An 18,843-nucleotide genomic window follows, 5' to 3' on the forward strand; every position below is an offset into this window, starting at 1 on the left:
TGGATGTTATCTGACCCATCAAACCTTAAAGTTGAGTGTGCACAGCAGTATTCCATCACATGGAAGTGGTAAATGAAATTAGACTTATGTAGGTCCTGAAGGCACAAGTCACATGAGCAAGATTCCTGTGACCCCTACTCATACTACATTGCCCCTTCTCTCTCATCTGTCTTCTCATGGGGAGTTCCATGTGACCAGTTGACTGAGGAAGAGACTATTTGGTCTACTTTATAGATGGTTCTGCACGATACACTGGCATCACCCAAAAATGGCCAGTGCAGTACTCCTGTCACATTTAGGGATGATTCTGAAGGACAGTGGTTATGGGACATTCCCCCAGTGGAAAGAGCTTTGAACGGTTCACCTGGATGTTCATTGTTCCTAGAAGGAGAGATGACCAGAGTGATGGATTTACATTGATTTGTAGCTCCATTAACCTGGAAAGTAAAACTGTCCCCAGCCACTTTGTACTCCTTATGCCAATTAACCAGCAGGCTTAAAAAATGTGATTATTGTTCTGATGGGTGGTTTATCCTGGCTATGAAGGGAAAATGGGGTTGCTACCACACAGTGTGGGTAAGAAGGAGTATGGTGGCTTGCAGGAGGTCTTCTGGGGTGCCTCTTTGTATTTCCATATCCTGAAATCAATATTAAAATGAAAACAATTCAATGCAGTGAGGACTGCTAATGGTAGTGACCCTTTAATAATGAAGGTATGGGACAGCTCACCAGATAAGGAGTCATGACAAGAACCGGTGTTTGCCAAGGGCAAGTGTAATATGGAACAGGTGGTAAAAGAAGGAAGTCATAGGCTGGGCTCAGTGGCTTACGCGTGTAATCCCAACAGTTTGGGAGGCCAAAGCCAGCAGATCATTTGAGCCTCAAGGGTTTGAGACCAGCCTGGACAACATATCAAAGCCCCATCTCTACAAAAAAAAAACCCACAAAAACTAACCAGATACATCGTCATGCACCTGTAGTCTCAGCTACTCAGGAGGCTGGAGTGGGAGGATCACTTGTGCCTGGTAGGCTGAGGCTGCAGTGAGCCAAGATTGCACCACTGCACTCCAGCCTGGGCACACAGAGTGAGACTCTGTCTTAAAAAAAATTTTTTAAAAAAAAACTTTTGTTAAGTTCAGGGGCACATGTGCACAATGTTCAGGTTTGTTACACAGGTAAATGTGTGTTATGGGGGTTGATTGTACAGATTCTTTCACCATCCAGGTATTAAGCCTAGTACCCATTAGTTATTTCTCCTGATCCTCTCCCTCCTCCCACCCCCTGCCCTCCAGTAAGCTCCAATGTGCATTGTTCCCCTCTATGTGTCCATGTGTTCTCATCATTTAGCTCCCTCTTATAAGTGAGAACATGCGGTATTTGGTTTTCTGTTCCTGTGTTAGTTTGCTAAGGATAATGGCCTCCAGCTCCATCCTTGTCCCTGCAAAAGACATGATCACATTCCTTTTTATTGCTGCGTAGTATTCCATAGTGTATGTGTACAACATTTTCTTTATCTAATCTATCATAGGGGCATTTAGGTTGATTCCATGTCTTTTCTATTGTGAATAGTGCTGCAATGAACATATACGTGCATGTGTCTTTATAATAGAATGATTTATACTCCTCTGGGTACATACCCGGTAATGGGATTATTGGGTTGAATGGTATTTCTGCCTCTAGGTCTTTGGGGAATCACCACACTGTCTTCCACAATGGCTGAACTAATTTACACGCCCACCAACAGTGTAAAAGTGTTCCTTTCTCTCTACAACCTCGCCAGCATCTATTATTTTTGGACGTTTTATTAACAGCCATTATGACTGGCGTGAGATGATATTTCACTGTGGTTTTAATTTGCATTTCTCTAATGAACAGTAATGTTGAGCTTTTTGCACTTGATTGTTGTCTGCATGTATGTCTTCTTTTGAGAAGTGTTTGTTCATGTCCTTTGCCCACTTTTTAATGGAGTTGTTTTTTTCTTATAAATTTGTTCCTTACAGATGCTGGATATTAGACCTTTGTCAGCTGCATAGATTGCAAAAAGTTTCTCCCATTCTGTAGGTTGTCTGGTCACTCTGAAGATAGGTAAAAGAAAGAAGTTATAAACACTAGCTACAACCTTGTTCCCTGTCATAGAAATGAAGACTAAACAGTTAACATCAGAATTCCTCTTTTGGTGGAGGGGAGGGAAGCATAAGGAATTCCTTTCTATTTTTCTCTTTTTTTTTTTTATAAAAGAAATTAACTTGATACGTTTTCTAGAGTCAGAGTAGAACATATTGTCCCTCATTATAGGAGGAAGATGAGAGGAGGAGCTGAGTGTCCTCTGAGGTAGGGGTTGCTGGATGAGACAGAGGAAGCATTTGTGGCACTATGTGTGACTGTTTTGGGGGTACTGGGAAGTTAATATCACATCTGGATCAACACAAGCGGCATAAACACAGTGTCAATGTAGCAGGAGCTCAGGAGACCAGGAGCACTGGAACCCAATTTACCTAGGCTTCTGTAAAGCATCAACAAAGGCTCTGAGAAAACAGAGCTGATGGTTAAGAACATTTTGACACCCTGGAAAGTGTTGTGCTGAGAAAAATATTGTGAATTGGGGAGCTGTGAGGAGCCTGCTAGGGAAAGAAGAGTCACAACTGACAGGACAGTACTCATAATCTAGTCAAAGGATTTAGCCAATGTAAAGACAGATAGCATGTGTGGGTATTCATTGAGATATTCCTGAGCTGTAGGTCATTTACAGCAAGAAGGCGGATTTGAAATAAAACCAGATATTTTATTGGGCCTCATTTCTTCAAGATGCTGTGTGAACATGAAGAATTCACAGGGCCAGAGAGCAAAGGTTAACACACTACAGCTCATGGGCTGAAACCAGTCTGCCACCTGTTTTTGTAAATAAAGTTTTATTGGAATTTGTATTGTCTATGACTGCTTTTACACTACTATTACAGCACGGTTGAGTAGTTGATACATAGACCATACTGCCCACAAAGCCGAAGAAAATATTTACTATTTAGCTCTTAACAGAAAAAGTTTGCCACTCCCACTATAGAACAGCATTATAGACATAAGTCACATTCCTGGGATCCATGAGACACATAAAACTGTAGGAACTACTGGAGTTTGTGTGCCAGTGACACTTGGACAAAAGCACAGAAGCTCACTGGGGGATTTTTTGTTTATTTGAAATGATTTAACATTTCCTGTGAGATATAATTTAATTAAGTAATAATAAAGGTCTAAAGTAGAGCAAAGGATTGCTTTCTATTGTCTCTTTTAGAGAACACAGGAAACTCACCTTTTAATGTCCAAATGATAAAGAAAAACTTATATGGGGTATCAACATTATCAATCATTTGGAGATGATTAGAGAAAAAACAGATTACCTCAATGGAGAGGAGCAGTGACAGGGTATGTGTACGGTGCCTGAGTCCAGACAGTCTTTTGTGTTGGATACTCCAACAGGGGATCTTCAAATCTCTACTCTGATCAGTTCTGAAAGGCAGCCCAGAAGTTAAAGAAAGAGACTGTTGGGTTGAACATCTGAGAAACTAGGACACATCATGTCTTTATAGTGACTTGATTAAAATATAAAGGATTTTTTTGGAAAATGCTTTTGACTGATGTCTGTCCCTTAGTATCCTGGGCCCACTGACCCTATAAACAATCCCATTTATTGCTGCTTAAATCTAGCAGGTTGAGAGGTATTTTCCCTAATCCTTGAACAATGACAAGAGACTAGGGATAAGGATGGCCACCAGAACTCCCAGCAGGAACTGGAATTTCCGTGTCTTATGGGTGGGAGGTGACCTCTGTTGAGACAGACTTTATTGGAGTTTTCTTCCTCCTAGAACACACAAAGATGCAGAATGAATTAATTTGTTGGTGCTGCTGCATTATTAGAAGAGGCTTCTGGTGCTATGACTTCTGCCATCATTGGAGAAGTCAAGAATGCATTTTATTCTTTAATGTTTTCTTAAAATGAAAAGGCATTCTATCTTAAGAGACACTGCCAAAAGGCTCACATGACAGTGTCTGAGCTAGGCAAAGAAGTAGAGTTGAAACTGTCGGGGCTTTATAATAAATCATGTCTCAACTCAGCTAGGCTGAACTGTGTTTCCCAGAATTTCCTTGTGTTTCCAGTCAGGATGAGTCAGTAGACATTTTTGCATGTGATTTAGAGGGTGGAAAAGAAGCAACTATTTAGCCTTTTTATGCTTGGAACGTTCAAGCAGGTGTGTTTGTGAACCACAGAATACTATGGCCCATCTCCTGGGTTAACTCCTTGGTGTACCAGACCTGCAACTACTCCAACTTCCCCTGAATCCTCCTTCAGCATCTCTGAATCCTGGGCCAGGTGTGTAGTTAGCTCCATGATGAAGGGCTCCTGCTTCTCCTGCAGGAGGGGTTAGAGGCAGTGAGAGCTGACTTGGGTTCTAGTCCGTATTTGTGGAACTGCAGCTCGTGATTGTGGTTCCAGCCTGTCCTTGTCCTGCCCACTGGACATTCATCCATCTTCCCATTTTTGCCACCTGCCTCATGTACTTGAAGCTTCAGTACCAGACATGAAATCAAGAGCCTTACAGAACCTGCTTGGCCAGCTTCCACAATTGCATAAGATCAAATACCCAAAAGAAACATGTGTATATCCCTTCCAGTGGCTCTGCTTCTGTTGCTGGATCCTGACTAATACACAGTCAGAGATATCGAGTGAAACTGGGATTAGAAAACCAGTGATCGACTTTCATTTCTGCCAATTCTGGCTCTGTCGTTTTGTGAAAATTATTTTACTTTTTTAAGCCTCAGTTTTTTTAAAGTATATGCCTTTTACCAAATGATCCTCTTAAATTTCATTCCAGCTCTAGGGCTATCAGGTGACTTGATGATTGTATGTCCAGATATACCAGATGCTTCATAAATAACTTTCTAAGTGCAGTGTATGGAGATTATGTTATGATTGCATCTATTTTAATACTATCTTTGATGCTCAAGTACATAGCTTGTGTGAGAACCATGCCAGCTCAGTTCACAGTATGACCTTTCTACTCCATAGTATAATTTTGTAGAGGATGTTAAGCTTTAAAAGGTAGAGTTGTAAAAGGTAGGCTCTGGATAGGGCTGGGACTAGATAGGTAAGGTAAGCAAGGCACTTAATGCACATTAAGAAGACACTCACTCTCATGTCTTGCAAATGTGTGGTCAGCACTTGCATTACCTGCAGAGTAAGTATCTCCTTAAATTTTATGCCCTAGGCCCTCACTCACTTCACTCTCATCCAAGTCCTGATTTCTAGAGCCAGACTGCTAGGTTTGAAGCAAAGATCTTCTACTTGCAAGTGTGATTGTAGTTACAGCCTCTGTTATTTTGTTATACCAGCCTGAGCTAAGACATTTCTCAACTTTTTCCAGAAACTCAATTAGCAGCCAGGCTCTTTAACAGCAGATAGACACAAATTCAAAAGCATCACACCACATTATGTTCCACATACAGTATTGGTTAACTATAATACGCCAAGTAATGGCATTGCCCTATCTTGAGATATCTTTATGGATTAGAGAGGAACATTTTAAAATAAGAGCTGTAAAACTGTACTGTTGTAGAGCCTTAGATGATCAAATGACCTTAACCAAGTTTCTGATTAGTTTAACAGTATCGTTGGAAGAGACTTATTTTTCTGTCTACCAAACTGTAAGGCATTTGAGGGTAGGATCCATCTAATAATAATAACATATGCCAGTTATTTAATATTTAGTGGCTGCAAAGTGTTATTCTAAGTGGTTTGCATGTATAAAGTCATTTAATCCTGACAACTCCATTAGATTTTTAATTGAAAATTAGATTATCAATTAATTAATAATTACCATTATTATTCCCATTTGATAGATGAGGAAACTGCAACAGAAATACTAAATAATGGCTAGAGGAGCTAGCGAGTGGCAGGTCTGAGGTCGAACGAAGGCAGCCTAGCCCCCAGAGCCCTGTCTCGACCCTCCGTCTCATTCACTGCTGAATCCCTAGTACTCATCCCAGAGCTCATCAGTTGGCTTCACTAAATGTTTATTGAATATATACCTAATGGCTGTTTTTATTAGATGAATGCCAAAACCAGTCACATAAACTTACTGTGTATTAAAACAAGGAAGTATCCAGGAAATGGGGGTGAAAATGTCATTTAGAAACAGAGGAGGAAAGTGATGGAAGAATAAAGCCTGCATGCAGTAGGAAGGTTCGCTGGGAGTGGAGTGGCTGCAATACGAGAGGAAATAGCGTTACTGCATTTCTGCATTACTGCATTTTTACTTACAAGTGTGCAATCTTATACAAGTTATGTAATCCTTTTGAGTCTGCTTTCTCGTATTTAAAAAGGAGATAATCACAATATATATCATAAAGCTGTTTCAGAGGTTAAACACATATTTTAAGTAAAACACCTAAGAGGGTTACTGGCACATCGGTAGGGATCAATAAATGTTAGCTATCTTTAGTTTTACTTGCATTATACGCAGAACATTAGAGGCATGGAACAGTGTCTGACACATGGTTGAAATTCAATATATATTGACTGAGTGAATTAATGAATGAATAAAGATGGATCCATAAAGATAAATGGATGGCTAGATGGACAAAGTATGTTTTCTGAGTTCAGCTTCCCTAAAAAATACAGAGAATACAGAGAACAACCACTGAAAAATTATTGGCAATTATCTCTATATTGGAGGAAACAATTTAGAACAACCTCTGCTGGTCATGATTGGGTTCAGGGATATGACTGGATTGGAGGCAGTAAGGTGACTTCTTTCATTCATCTTCCAAGAAAACAAAGTACTACTATATTTGAACTTACCTGGTAACTTTTACTCTATGTTGTTGTCGTTGTTGTTTTCAAAAATAAACAAACCCCTCCCCACTCTTTCCTTTCTCTTGTTTTCATTTGTGTTTTTTTAAGTGTTTCGTGCTCACTTACCTAAATTACAAAGGTAACTTGGAAACACAGGGGGCTACTTAATACGAGGTATAAGGGATTATGTACTGCCATTGTGAGAACCCCTCATACAATCCTGCCTTTTTTCTTTAGTTTCCCTCTTTTTGATCAGATTATGCTCCTGGTGTAAATCAGGCTCAGGACCAAGAGCCCTGGTGGGACCAGCAAGAGGGACACAGCAGGAGAAAGAAGAACAATTCCTACCAAAGCATGTTACTAAGTTTCTTTCTCTCAGGAAGTAATAACAGGAATGTTTTCATTTTCTCAGTTCTAATGATTTCATACTGAAAGAGAAAAAATAAGTCACAAGACCAGTGATCTCCATGGCTGGATTGGCTCCAAGAGAAAAAATCCATGACAAGAATAGCTGGGAGTTGAGTCACTGTGCCCAGAAGTTCTGCAAACATGATTCAGGAGGTAATTCTCTCTGCTTTAGTGTAGCAGGAAGGTGTGGAGAACGGTCCACTAACATGTATTAACAGCGTGCAGTTTGCCAGGCACCATCCCTGAGGCTTTTCTTGGTTTAGCTGATTTAATCCTTACAATAAACATCTGTGATAGGAAGCAGAGGGAAAGAGAGTTTAAGCAAGTTCCCCAGGGCCACACAACTAAAATGCTGCTCTATTTTGCTTCAGACCTGGAAGACCTGGCAATGTTATCTTAGTTTGGAATATTAACCAAAAATATAAAATTACAAAGACAGGCTCCAAATAGTTCTTCATGCTTTGGAAAAGTAAGAAGTCTCAAAATATAATTGAATTGTGAAAAATGTAAAATCTTCAGTCTAGGTTAAAAAAAGTAATTATGGAAGAACACAAAATATATATTACTTACATATGTGTTATAGTAATATTATTTACATATGTTTATATTTTAAAATATATAATATAAAATTACTTTTATATATAGTATAATTAAAAGAATGTACATGGCCTAAATATATTTTGATAAAAATAATATATAGTCTTCTTTCATATGCACACACACACAGAGACATATATATAATGGAAACATACAGAATGGTAACAGGTTTTTACCAACAATTGCTTGTAGCTAATGTAGAACATACTTGAGAAAATGGCTTCTGTGAAAGACCAGTTAGTACCAAAATAATCTGGCCCAGAAAAATAGCCACCATTCTTGACTACATTAATAGAAATAGAATAACCCCCAAAGGGAGATGAGAAGCATTCTAAAGTGCACTGATCATGAGTTTCTATGTGATGATTTGTGTCCATTTGGAGCTCCAGTGCTTTAAAGCTGAAATGAACCCTGGCCTTTCACCACCCTCCCTGCCCATAGTATGGTATATCCTCTTATTCCTTCCCTCTTAGCTTACTGAGAGTGTAATTTCCAACCAGTTAAGCCAAAGAGGACTATTTTCTAGAAAAGGAGAGAGAGAATGAATTAGCAGATAAATGAAGAGTGTGAGGGAGGCCTTGGGTGGTCCTAGGGTTGGAAGAGAGTTTTGGAGAAGCATTCAGGGATTTGCTTTCTACCAGGTGGCAGAATATAGGGAAAGATGGGAGTGTAAGGGGTTTGCATTTATGGAAGGATTCCAGATTTCTAAATGTATTGGCAGGAGCCAAGTTCCTGTCATGACCCTTGATTGGAGACCAGGGCTTCGAGCCAAACCACAAGGGATGATAGAGAACAATTGATAGAAAAATTCATTCATTTCCTGAGAAAGTAATAGGAAAATATAAACCCACAAACAAAAAGTGACCTTCCCATGCTCCCAGAGGGGTAACAGAATTGACAGTGGAAGGAGGGATTTTCCAGCCTAAATCTGGCCTATACACACTGTACTTAGGTAAGGAAGTGGGAAATGGTAGCCAAGTGTGAATTAAATAGCAACTCAACACCATTTTGGACAAAAAATGGGGCCAGGATTTAAGACATGGTGTGAAGCACCTGGTCAATTTCTTTGACCTGGAAATTCTAATTTCTGGAATGCATCGTATTGAAAAACCCACACAATTGTACAAAGACGGACATACAGTGATATTCACTTCAACATTGTTTGTAATAGTGATAATCTGAAAATGACTTAAATGTCCAGCAAAAATACATTAATTAAACATTAAAATATGCCTATTAAATGTTGTCCTTGAAAAAAAATAGCAAGATTATAAGTACTGACATGGAGAGATACCCAAGATTTATCATTGAATTGAAAACCACAGCTAAAAAACAACATGGATGGGGAGTGATTAAAGTATATTATGATCCAAGTTTAACTTCAGACTTTTATTTTGTTTATACTGATTAATTTATAATATATAGATTTTTATTTTTATAATTAGAAAACATATGCAAAAAATTTAAGGGTATCAATGTGTAGCAAAGAAAAAAACAAAAGGAAGAATCTCCCTCCATAGTCAGGTAAAAAGTGAACGTGCTCTCAGGCAAACAGGAAATGAAGCAGGAAGAGGTTCCTTGAGACACTAGAAGGCAGGGGAGGGGTCTCCTGGGTACATTCTCCCTTTGCCTCCCACTGCCTCGCCTGGCGTTAAACACAGCTGGATTACATTTCTGCTTTCAGAAGTTTGCACTCAGAGTGATGGTCTCTCCTAGGAGGGGACCCTCAATTCTAATTTTGTGATCTGCCATCTCCAAACACTGTCCCCATTCTAAGTTGGTCCCAGCTTCACCCATTCATCTCCAGTCAGAGTTTCTCATGTTGGTTCTGCTGATTTCTGCTACTTTTGACCGTAGCCCATATTTATGTGTCGGTTGGAATTCTGAAGTTTTCTTCACCATCTGGTTTCACTAAAGATAGAATGTGTGAGGATGTTTTATCTGATCCCTTCTTCCTCGTTATTATTCCAGAGTAGAAATTTCTGACTAAGCTGCTCCAGTGTTTTTTAATGGTATCATTTCTGAAGTTGGTTTCAATGGCCAATTTTGGAATTCATGGCTGAATATTAATTCTATTTACCTCTTTGCATTCCAGCTATTATAATCCCAATTTACCCTAAAGAAACTCTTGCCTCAGATATTATAGGTGAAAAGTCTTAAACAAAGAAGTACAAAAAGGAAAAGCACATTAATATATTTCCAACTATGGTCATGCCACAGAGGAAATAATAAATAAATTTGGTTTTAAAAACAGTGGCTATTTATGATTTTAAAAAGAAGGCAAATATTTGTCTGTTAAGTATTTGCAACTCTTGAGAAGGATTCCCTCCTTGACCAAACTTTAGGCAGGTTCCTTTTTAGTCAGAGCCCTCTTTCTTGACTAGGCCTCAACATGGCTCTCATCCTTCTCCTTCAGAGACCAGTTTTAGCAAAGAATCCTGCTGAGCCACTTTATCAAGAATGCCCCCCCACCCTGATATACAATTAAGTACTTCTTTCCCAGGCCTTGATATCTAAGCAAGTTCCTTTTAGTAATTTTCCATCCGATCCTTCATCCTGCCTGTTGACTACAAATCCACACTTGTTGTATTCAGTGTTGAGTTTAGTCTTTCTCCCATATTGCAATAGTCTGTCTCTCTCATTGTAATAGTCTTGAAAAAAAATAAAATCTCCCTTGCCATTTTAACAGGTGCCCACTGCAAAATTTATCTTTAACTCCACAAGGTTGCTATCAATACTTAATACTTTACAGATGTGGAAACTAAGGCTCCAATAGATCAAGTAATTATCCAAGGTCAAACCACTGGTAAGTGGTAGGAACAGATTTGAACTCAAGCATTGATATTCCAGAAACCAAACAAACACTTCGCTACTGCACTTTTTGTCTGACTTTCTCAGCTCAATAGTTTGTGAAAACATCTCAGTTTGGAACCAGTTTAGGTCATAAATGCCAGTTTTAGGGAAAGTATTAGGCAGGATGTATGATGATGGTATTTGGCAATAAGCCACACTATTGGGGTATGAAATCCAGTCCTCTGGCATGAACATCATAGGGCCAGCTACTGAGAACTATACATACTATCCCTACTTAGTGTTCCTGGCTGAGATATTCAACCCTGGCTCTTGGTTCTCCATCAGAATAAACAGTTATGGTACTACTAGAGTTTTCCCTTTAGTGTTCCATGTGCATTCACATGCAGGGTCTACATTGTTGCTGTTGATGAGGCAAGAGTTAATCAACTTTACTCTTCTCATTCCACAGAGATGGAAACCAAGGCACAGAACTACTGTGACTTTCCCAGAACCTCAGACCTAGACTGGTTTGCACCTTGAACTTGATTCCAGGATATGGATTCATGAAATGTTAGTCATCATATTTCATACTGAGAAAGGTCCTGGAAGGATCATCCAAACCAACGATTTTTATTTCTCTGAGCATAAAACTGAGACCTGTTTTATGATTTATCTAATATCACAAACAGTTGGTGACAGAAGTAGGAAATACAGCTGAGGCCAAAACTCATTCTGAACAGCAAATGAAAACAGATACTTTTGGCCGGGCATGGTGGCTCATGCCTGTAATCTCAGCACTTTGGGAGGCTGAGGCGGGCAGATTACCTGAGATTGGGAGTTTGAGACCAGCCTGACCAACATGGAGAAACCCCGTCTCTACTAAAAATACAAAAAAATTAGCCGGGCATGGTGGTGCATGCCTATAATCCCAGCTACTCAGGAGGCTGAGGCAGGAGAATCGCTTGAACCCAGGAGGCAGAGGTTGCGGTGAGCCGAGATCGCGCCATTGCACTCCAGCCTGGGTAACAAGAGCGAAACTCCGTCTCAAAAAAATAAAAAAAAGAAAGAAAGAAAACAGATACTTTCATCGAATCCATTATGTGCCAGGCACTATTCTAAGAGCTTCACAACAAGCCTATGAAATAGGTGCTACCACTCTTTACAGATGAAGAACTGATGCAAGTTCACACAAGCAGTGCATTTCAGAGTTGAAATCAGAAACTATATAGTTTAGATCCAGAGAGTTGCTGCACTTAAGGAACACACTGAACAAGGGAAGTTCTAGAATTGGGCAGACCTGGACTTCTCTCCTTGGGCATATCACTTAAGTTCTCTGAATCTTCTCTTACTCATCTGTTAAATGGCCATATTTCACATAAGTGTAAAATGGAGTAAATTAGGTAAGTCCTATAAAGCCCTGAGCAAAAATTCTCAATCAATATTAGTGTTAAGTTTCACTTAAAGCTGCCTCCTTGCATATTTTAAGTTCACCCTGACAGTTTCTCTGTACATAGTAAACTATAACCTAACTGGATGTGTAAACAGACTGTAACCTACTCCTGTGCCACTCACAGTTTTGGCCAATCAAAGGTGGCCAACCATTCAAACCATGTTAAAATAAGGCAAATGCTGGGCTGTAACCAACACTTCCATTTCTGTACCTCACTTCTGTTTTTTATAGGTCATTTTCCTTTTTCTGTCCATAAATCTTCTACCAGGCAGCTGCACCGGAGTCTCTCTGAGGCCACTCTGGCTCGGAAGTCTGCCTGATTGGTGAATAATTCTTTGCTCAATTAAACTCTACTAAATTTAATTTGTCTAAGGTTTTTCTTTTAACATTAGCTACTGATGTTACTATTAATATTAGCTAGTGATGATAACAGTTCTCTGGAATCCACCCTAGTCCTGTGGTCATTTTTAGATTTCTGGTTCTCTGACCACTACATTGCTAATCCTCCTTCTAGTAAATTTTCATCTACCTTGAACTTCCTTACACACTATTCCCCCTAAACATTGTTCCAGTTGAGTGCCCAGCCAGAAAGATTAAAGCTCTCCCTGCTGAAATCTCCTTTCCCTCCAGCAGGAAACCAGTGTAGTTATGTTGTTTGTACTTGCAAGGATACACTTCCATTTCATATTTGCAAGTACACATAAAGGTATCCTTCATCAACAGCACAGTGCTTCCTTTCCTCCGAATCTGCCGTCAGCTCAGGCAGATTTCTAAGCAGCAAATCAGCCTTTGCCAGAACACTGCAGGACACCAGTGCAGCGCCCAGCCTGCGACCATGAGGTAAAGGATTTTTTCTTGCATTTATCCCTTGAAATTATGTCGTGTGCCTTTGAAAACCTCAAGGTAGATTTTCTTAGGTGCTGGATTTGGGCATCTGCTTAAATATTTAACATATCTTAGAGAATACTTGTTTCTTGTTAATTCAGCCATTTTAAAATTTGTGGCACTTCCAGACTCATATCAACATTCCCTGATGGAAGCCTTTAGCAATCCTAACCAGGAAGTGGCCAGAGCCTGGAGCCAGAGACGAACGTCCCTCGTAGGAGGGGTTGCTGGAGGGGGAGGGGCAAATCTATTTCATTCTGTCCTTGCAGGCACATTTTCATCAGTTAATGATGCAAACCAGGCTGAAACGTTCTTAACAAGCATGTGTGTTTCTGTTTTTCATTTGAAAGTCAGGAGCATGAGGCTATATTCATCATAGAGGCAGGGTTTCTCTGTGTCAGAGCTCAGCATTGGCAGCTGTAGCAAAGGACAGGCTGCATTTAGCTGGTTCTTTTCTAAGGAGCCACAGTCAGGCACTAAACCAGCATCCACACCTCTGAGGCCCCTAAAAGCCTCCAGTGAAGCTGGGCTTGATCAGACCTCAAAAAGATCTCCCTTTGCGTTTTGCTCTTAGTTCTCAGTGATCTTTAAAAAATAATAATAATAAAAAGATTAGAATCATGAAAGATTTTTCTCAGGATATGAATACTATAGGCACACTAAAGAAACTTTGGAAAAATGCCAGCAAGTATAAGCGAAAAAAAATCATACTGCCCCTTATATCGCCCACTGAAATTAAAATATTTAAACATTATGCTTCTGTGTACACCTATATACACTATATGTCAGGCCTCTGAGCCCAAGCTAAGCCATCATATCCCCTGTGACCTGCACGTATAAATCCGGATGACCTGAAGTAACTGAAGAATCACAAAAGAAGTGAAAATGGCCTGTCCCTGCCTTAACTGATGACATTACCTTGTGAAATTCCTTCTCCTGGCTCTTCCTGGCTCAAAAGCTCCCCCACTGAGCACCTTGTGCCCCCCACCCCTGCCAGCCAGAGAACATCCGCCTTTGACTGTAATTTTCCACTATCTACCCAAATCTTATAAAACAGCCCACCCCATCTCCCTTCGCTGACTGTCTTTTCGGACTCAGCCCACCTGCACCCAGGTGATTAAAAAGCTTTATTGCTCACACAAAGCCTGTTTGGTGGTCTCTTCACATGGACGCGAGTGACATTTGGTGCTGTGACTCAGATCGGGGAACCTCCCTTGGGAGATCAATCCCCTGTCCTCCTGCTCTTTGTTCCATGAGAAAGATCCACCTACGACCTCTGCTCCTCAGACCAACCAGCCCAAGGAACATCTCACCAATTTTAAATCGGGTAAGTGGCCTCTCTTTACTCTCTTCTCCAATCTCTCTCACTATCCCTCAACCTCTTTCTCCTTTCAATCTCGGCGCCACACTTCAATCTTTCCCTTCTCTTAATTTCAATTCCTTTCCTTTTTTGGTAGAGATACAGGAGATGTGTTTTATCTGTGGACTCAAAACTCCAGTGCTGGTCACAGATTCGGGAAGACAGTCTTCCCTAGGTGTTTAATCACTGCGGAGACGCCTGCCTGATTATTCACCCACATTTCATTGGTGTCTGATCACCGTGGGGATGCCTGCCTTGGTCATTCACCCACATTCCCTTAGTGGCAAGGCAATTGTGGGGACACCTGCTTTGGCTGCTCACCCACATTTGCAGCCCAGGGCTGCTCACCCAACCCCTTCTCTCCATGTCTCTACCCTCTCTTTTCTCTCCACTTTCCTGGGGGGCAAGGACCCCCTACCCCTTCTCCACTTTCCTGGGGGGCAAGCACCCTCCACTCCTTCTCTCCGTGTCTCTACCCTCTCTTTTCTCTCCACTTCCCTGGGGGACAAACACCCCACCCCTTCCCCATGTTCCTGGGGGGCAAGAACCCCCCACCCCTTCTCTCTGTGTCTCTACCCTCTCTTTTCTCTGGACTTGCCTTCTTCACTATAGGCAAACTTCCACCCTCCATTCCTCCTTCTTCTCCCTTAGCCTGTGTTCTCAAGAACTTAAAACCTCTTCAACTCACACCTGACTTAAAACCCAAATGCCTTATTTTCTTCTGCAATGCCACTTAACCCCAATACAAACTCGACAGTGGTTCCAAAGAGCCATAAAATGGCACTTTTGATTTCTCCATCCTACAACACCTAGATAATTTTTGTCGAAAAATGGGCAAATGGTCTGAGGTGCCTGATGTCCAGGCATTCTTTTACACATCAGTCCCTCGTCCCTCCCTAATCTCTGTTCCCAATGCAACTCATCCCAAATCTTCCTTCTTTCCCTCCTGCCTGTCCCCTCAGTCCCAACCGCAAGTGTCACTAAGTCTTTCCAATCTTCCTTTTCTACGGACCCATCTGACCTCTCCCCTCCTCCCCAGGCTGCTCCTAGCCAGGCCGAGCCGGTTCAAATTCTCCTTTAGCCTCCGCTCCCCCACCCTATAATCCTTCTATCACCTCCCCTCCTCACACCCAGTCCAGCTTCCAGTTTCATTCCGCGACTAGCCCTCCCGGACCTGCCCAGCAATTTCCTCTTAAAAAGGTGGCTGGAGCTAAAGGCATAGTCAAGGTTAATGCTCCTTTTTCTTTATCCAACCTCTCCCAAATCAGTTAGCATTTAGGCTCTTTTTCATCAAATATAAAACCCAGCCCAGTTCATGGCTTGTTTGGCATCAACCCTGAGACGCTTTACAGCCCTAGACCCTAAAAGGTCAAAAGGCCGTCTTATTCTCAATATACGTTTTATTACCCAATCTGCTCCCAACATTAAATAAAACTCCAAAAATTAAATTCCGGCCCTCAAACCCCACAATAGGATTTAATTAACCTCGCCTTCACGGTGTACAATAATAGAATAGAGTCAGCCAAGTAACAATGTATTTCTGAGTTGCAATTCCTTGCCTCCACTGTGAGAGAAACCCCAGCCACATCTCCAGCACACAGGAACTTCAAAATGCCTAAGCCGCAGCAGTCAAGCATTCCTAGAGGAACTTCTCCATCAGGATCTTGCTTCAAGTGCCAGAAATCTGGCCACTGGGGCAAGGAATGCCCACAGCCCGGGATTCCTCCTAAGCTGTGTCCCATCTGTGTGGGATCTCACTGAAAATCAGACTGTCAGCTCACCTGGCAGCCACTCCCAGAGCTCCTGGAACTCTGGCCCAAGGCTCTCTGACTGACTTCTTCCCAGATCTTCTGGGCTTAGTGGCTGAAGACTGACACTGCCTGATCACCTCAGAAGGCCCCTGGACCATCACAGATGCTTTAGGTAACTATTACAGTAGAGGGTAAGTCCATCCCCTTCTTAATCAATACAGAGGCTACCCACTCCACATTACCTTCTTTTCAAGGTCCTGTTTCCCTTGTCTCCATAACTGTTGTGGGCATTGACAGCCAGGCTTCTAAACCTCTTAAAACTCCCCAACTCTGATGCCAACTTGGACAACATTCTTTTATGCACTCTTTTTTAGTTATCCCCACCTGCCCAGTTCCCTTATTAGGCTGAGACATTTTAACCAAATTATCTGCTTCCCTGACTATTCCTGAACTACAGCCACATCTCATTGCCACCCTTCTTCCCAACCCAAAGCCTCCTTCATGTCTTCCTTTCATATCCCCCCACCTTAACCCACAAGTATAAGATACCTCTACACCCTCCTTGGTGACCAATCATGCACCCCTTACCATCCCATTAAAACCTAATCACCCTTACACCACTAAATGCCAATATCCCATCCCACAGCATGCTTTAAAAAGGATTAAAGCTTGTTATCACTCGCCTATTACAGCATGGCCTTTTAAAGCCTATAAACTCTCCTTACAATTCCCACATTTTACCTGTCCAAAAACCAGACAAGTCTTACAGGTTAGTTCAAGATCCGCACCTTATCAACCAAATTGTTTTGCCTATCCACCCTGTAGTGCCCAACCCGTACACTCTTTTGTCCTCAATACCTCCCTCCACAACCTCTCCACAACCCAGTATTCTGTTCTGGATCTCAAACATGCTTTCTTTGCTATTCCTTTAAACCCTTCATCCCAGCCTGTTTTCACTTTCACTTGGACTGACCCCGACACCCATCAGGCTCAGCAAATTACCTGGGCTGTACTGCTGCAAGGCTTTGCGGACAGCCCCCATTACTTCAGTCAAGTCCACATTTCTTCTTCATCTGTTACATATCTTGGCATAATTCTCCATGAAAACACATGTACTCTCCCTGCTGATCATGTCTGACTAATCTCCCAAACCCCAACTCCTTCTACAAAACAACAACTGCTTTCCTTCCTAGGCATGGTTAGGTATTTCCACCTTTGGATACCTAGTTTTACCACCCTGACTAAACCATTATGTAAACTGACAAAAGCAAACCTAGCTGACCCCATAGATCCTAAATCCTTTTGCCACTCCTCTTTCCATTCCTTAAAAACAGCCCTAGAAGCTGCCCCCATGCTAGCTCTCCCTAACTCATCCCAACCCTTTTCATTACACACAGCGAAAGTACAGGGCTGTGCAGTCAAAATTCTTACACAAGAGCCAGGACTGCATCCTGTAGCCTTTCTGTCCAAACAACTTGACCTTATTGTTTTAGGCTGGCCCCCACCCCCATGACTGTATCTCTCTGATCTACCTGACATTCACTCCATTTCCCCATATTTCCTTCTTTCCTGTTCCTCACCCTGATCACACTTGGTTTATTGATGGCAGTTCCACCAGGCCTAATCGCCACTCACCAGCAAAGGCAGGCTATACTATAGTATCTTCCACACCTATCATTGAGGCTACCGCTCTGCCCCCTCCATTATCTCTCAGCAAGCCAAACTCATTGCCTTAACTCGGGCCCTCACTCTTGCAAAAGTACTACACATCAATATTTATACTGACTCTAAATATGCCTTCCATATCCTGCACCACCATGCTGTTACATGGGCAAAAAGAGGTTTCCTCACTACGCAAGGGTCCTCCATCATTAATTCCTCTTTAATAAAAACTCTTCTCAAGGCTGCTTTACTTCCAAAGGAAGTTGGAGTAATTCACTGCAAGGGCTATCAAAAGGCATCAGATCCCATTGCTCAGGGCAATGCTTATGCTGATAAGCTAGCTAAAGAAGCAGCTAGCATTCCAACTTCTGTCCCTCATGGCCAGTTTTTCTCCTTCTCAATGGTCATTTCCACCTACTGTCCCACTGAAACTTCCACCTATCAATCTCTTCCCACACAAGGCAAATGGTTCTTGGACCAAGGAAAATATCTCCTTCCAGCCTCACGGGCCCATTCTATTCTATCGTCATTTCATAACCTCTTCCATGTAGGTTACAAGCCACTAGCCCACCTCTTAGAACCTCTCATTTCCTTTCCATCATGGAAATCTATCCTTAAGGAAATCACTTCTCAGTGTTCCATCTGCTATTCTATTGCTCCTCAGGGAATGTTCAGGCCCGCTCCCTTCCTTACACACTAAGCTCGGGGATTTGCCTTTTCCCAGGGCTGGCAAATTGACTTTACTCACATGCTTCAAGTCAGGAAACTAAAATCCCTTTTGGTCTGGGTAGACACTTTCACTGGATGGGTAGAGGCCTTTCCCACAGGGTCTGAAAAGGCCACCATGGTCATTTCTTCCCTTCTGTAAGACAAAATTCTTCTGTTTGGCCTTTCCACCTCTATACAGTCTAATAACGAACCAGCCTTTATTAGTCAAATCACCCAAGCAGTTTCTCAGGCTCTTGGTATTCAGTGGCGCCTGGTTTTACCTCAAACTGCCACCCTTAAGTCTCTCTTTGAACCGATAGAAGATCTTTGGTGACAAAGTATACTCTAATACTTTCACCCCGATGAAGTCCTATTCTTTACTTTT

At 41.6% G+C, this 18,843-nt stretch overlaps 1 long non-coding RNA gene across 1 annotated transcript in view; it reads right to left on the reverse strand.

Annotated features, from left to right (window-relative positions):
- Nucleotides 1-6,547: 6,547 nt before the first annotated feature.
- Nucleotides 6,548-18,843, reverse strand: part of LOC107966788 (uncharacterized) — a 66,017-nt gene continuing 53,721 nt past the window's right edge. The window contains exon 5 of the long non-coding RNA XR_008537454.2: nt 6,548-7,540. This is a non-coding gene — a long non-coding RNA (uncharacterized LOC107966788). The remainder of the gene's footprint in view (nt 7,541-18,843) is intronic.

The sequence above is a fragment of the Pan troglodytes genome, chromosome 8 (assembly GCF_028858775.2).
Source record: "Pan troglodytes isolate AG18354 chromosome 8, NHGRI_mPanTro3-v2.0_pri, whole genome shotgun sequence".
NCBI classification, from domain to species: Eukaryota; Metazoa; Chordata; class Mammalia; order Primates; family Hominidae; genus Pan; species Pan troglodytes.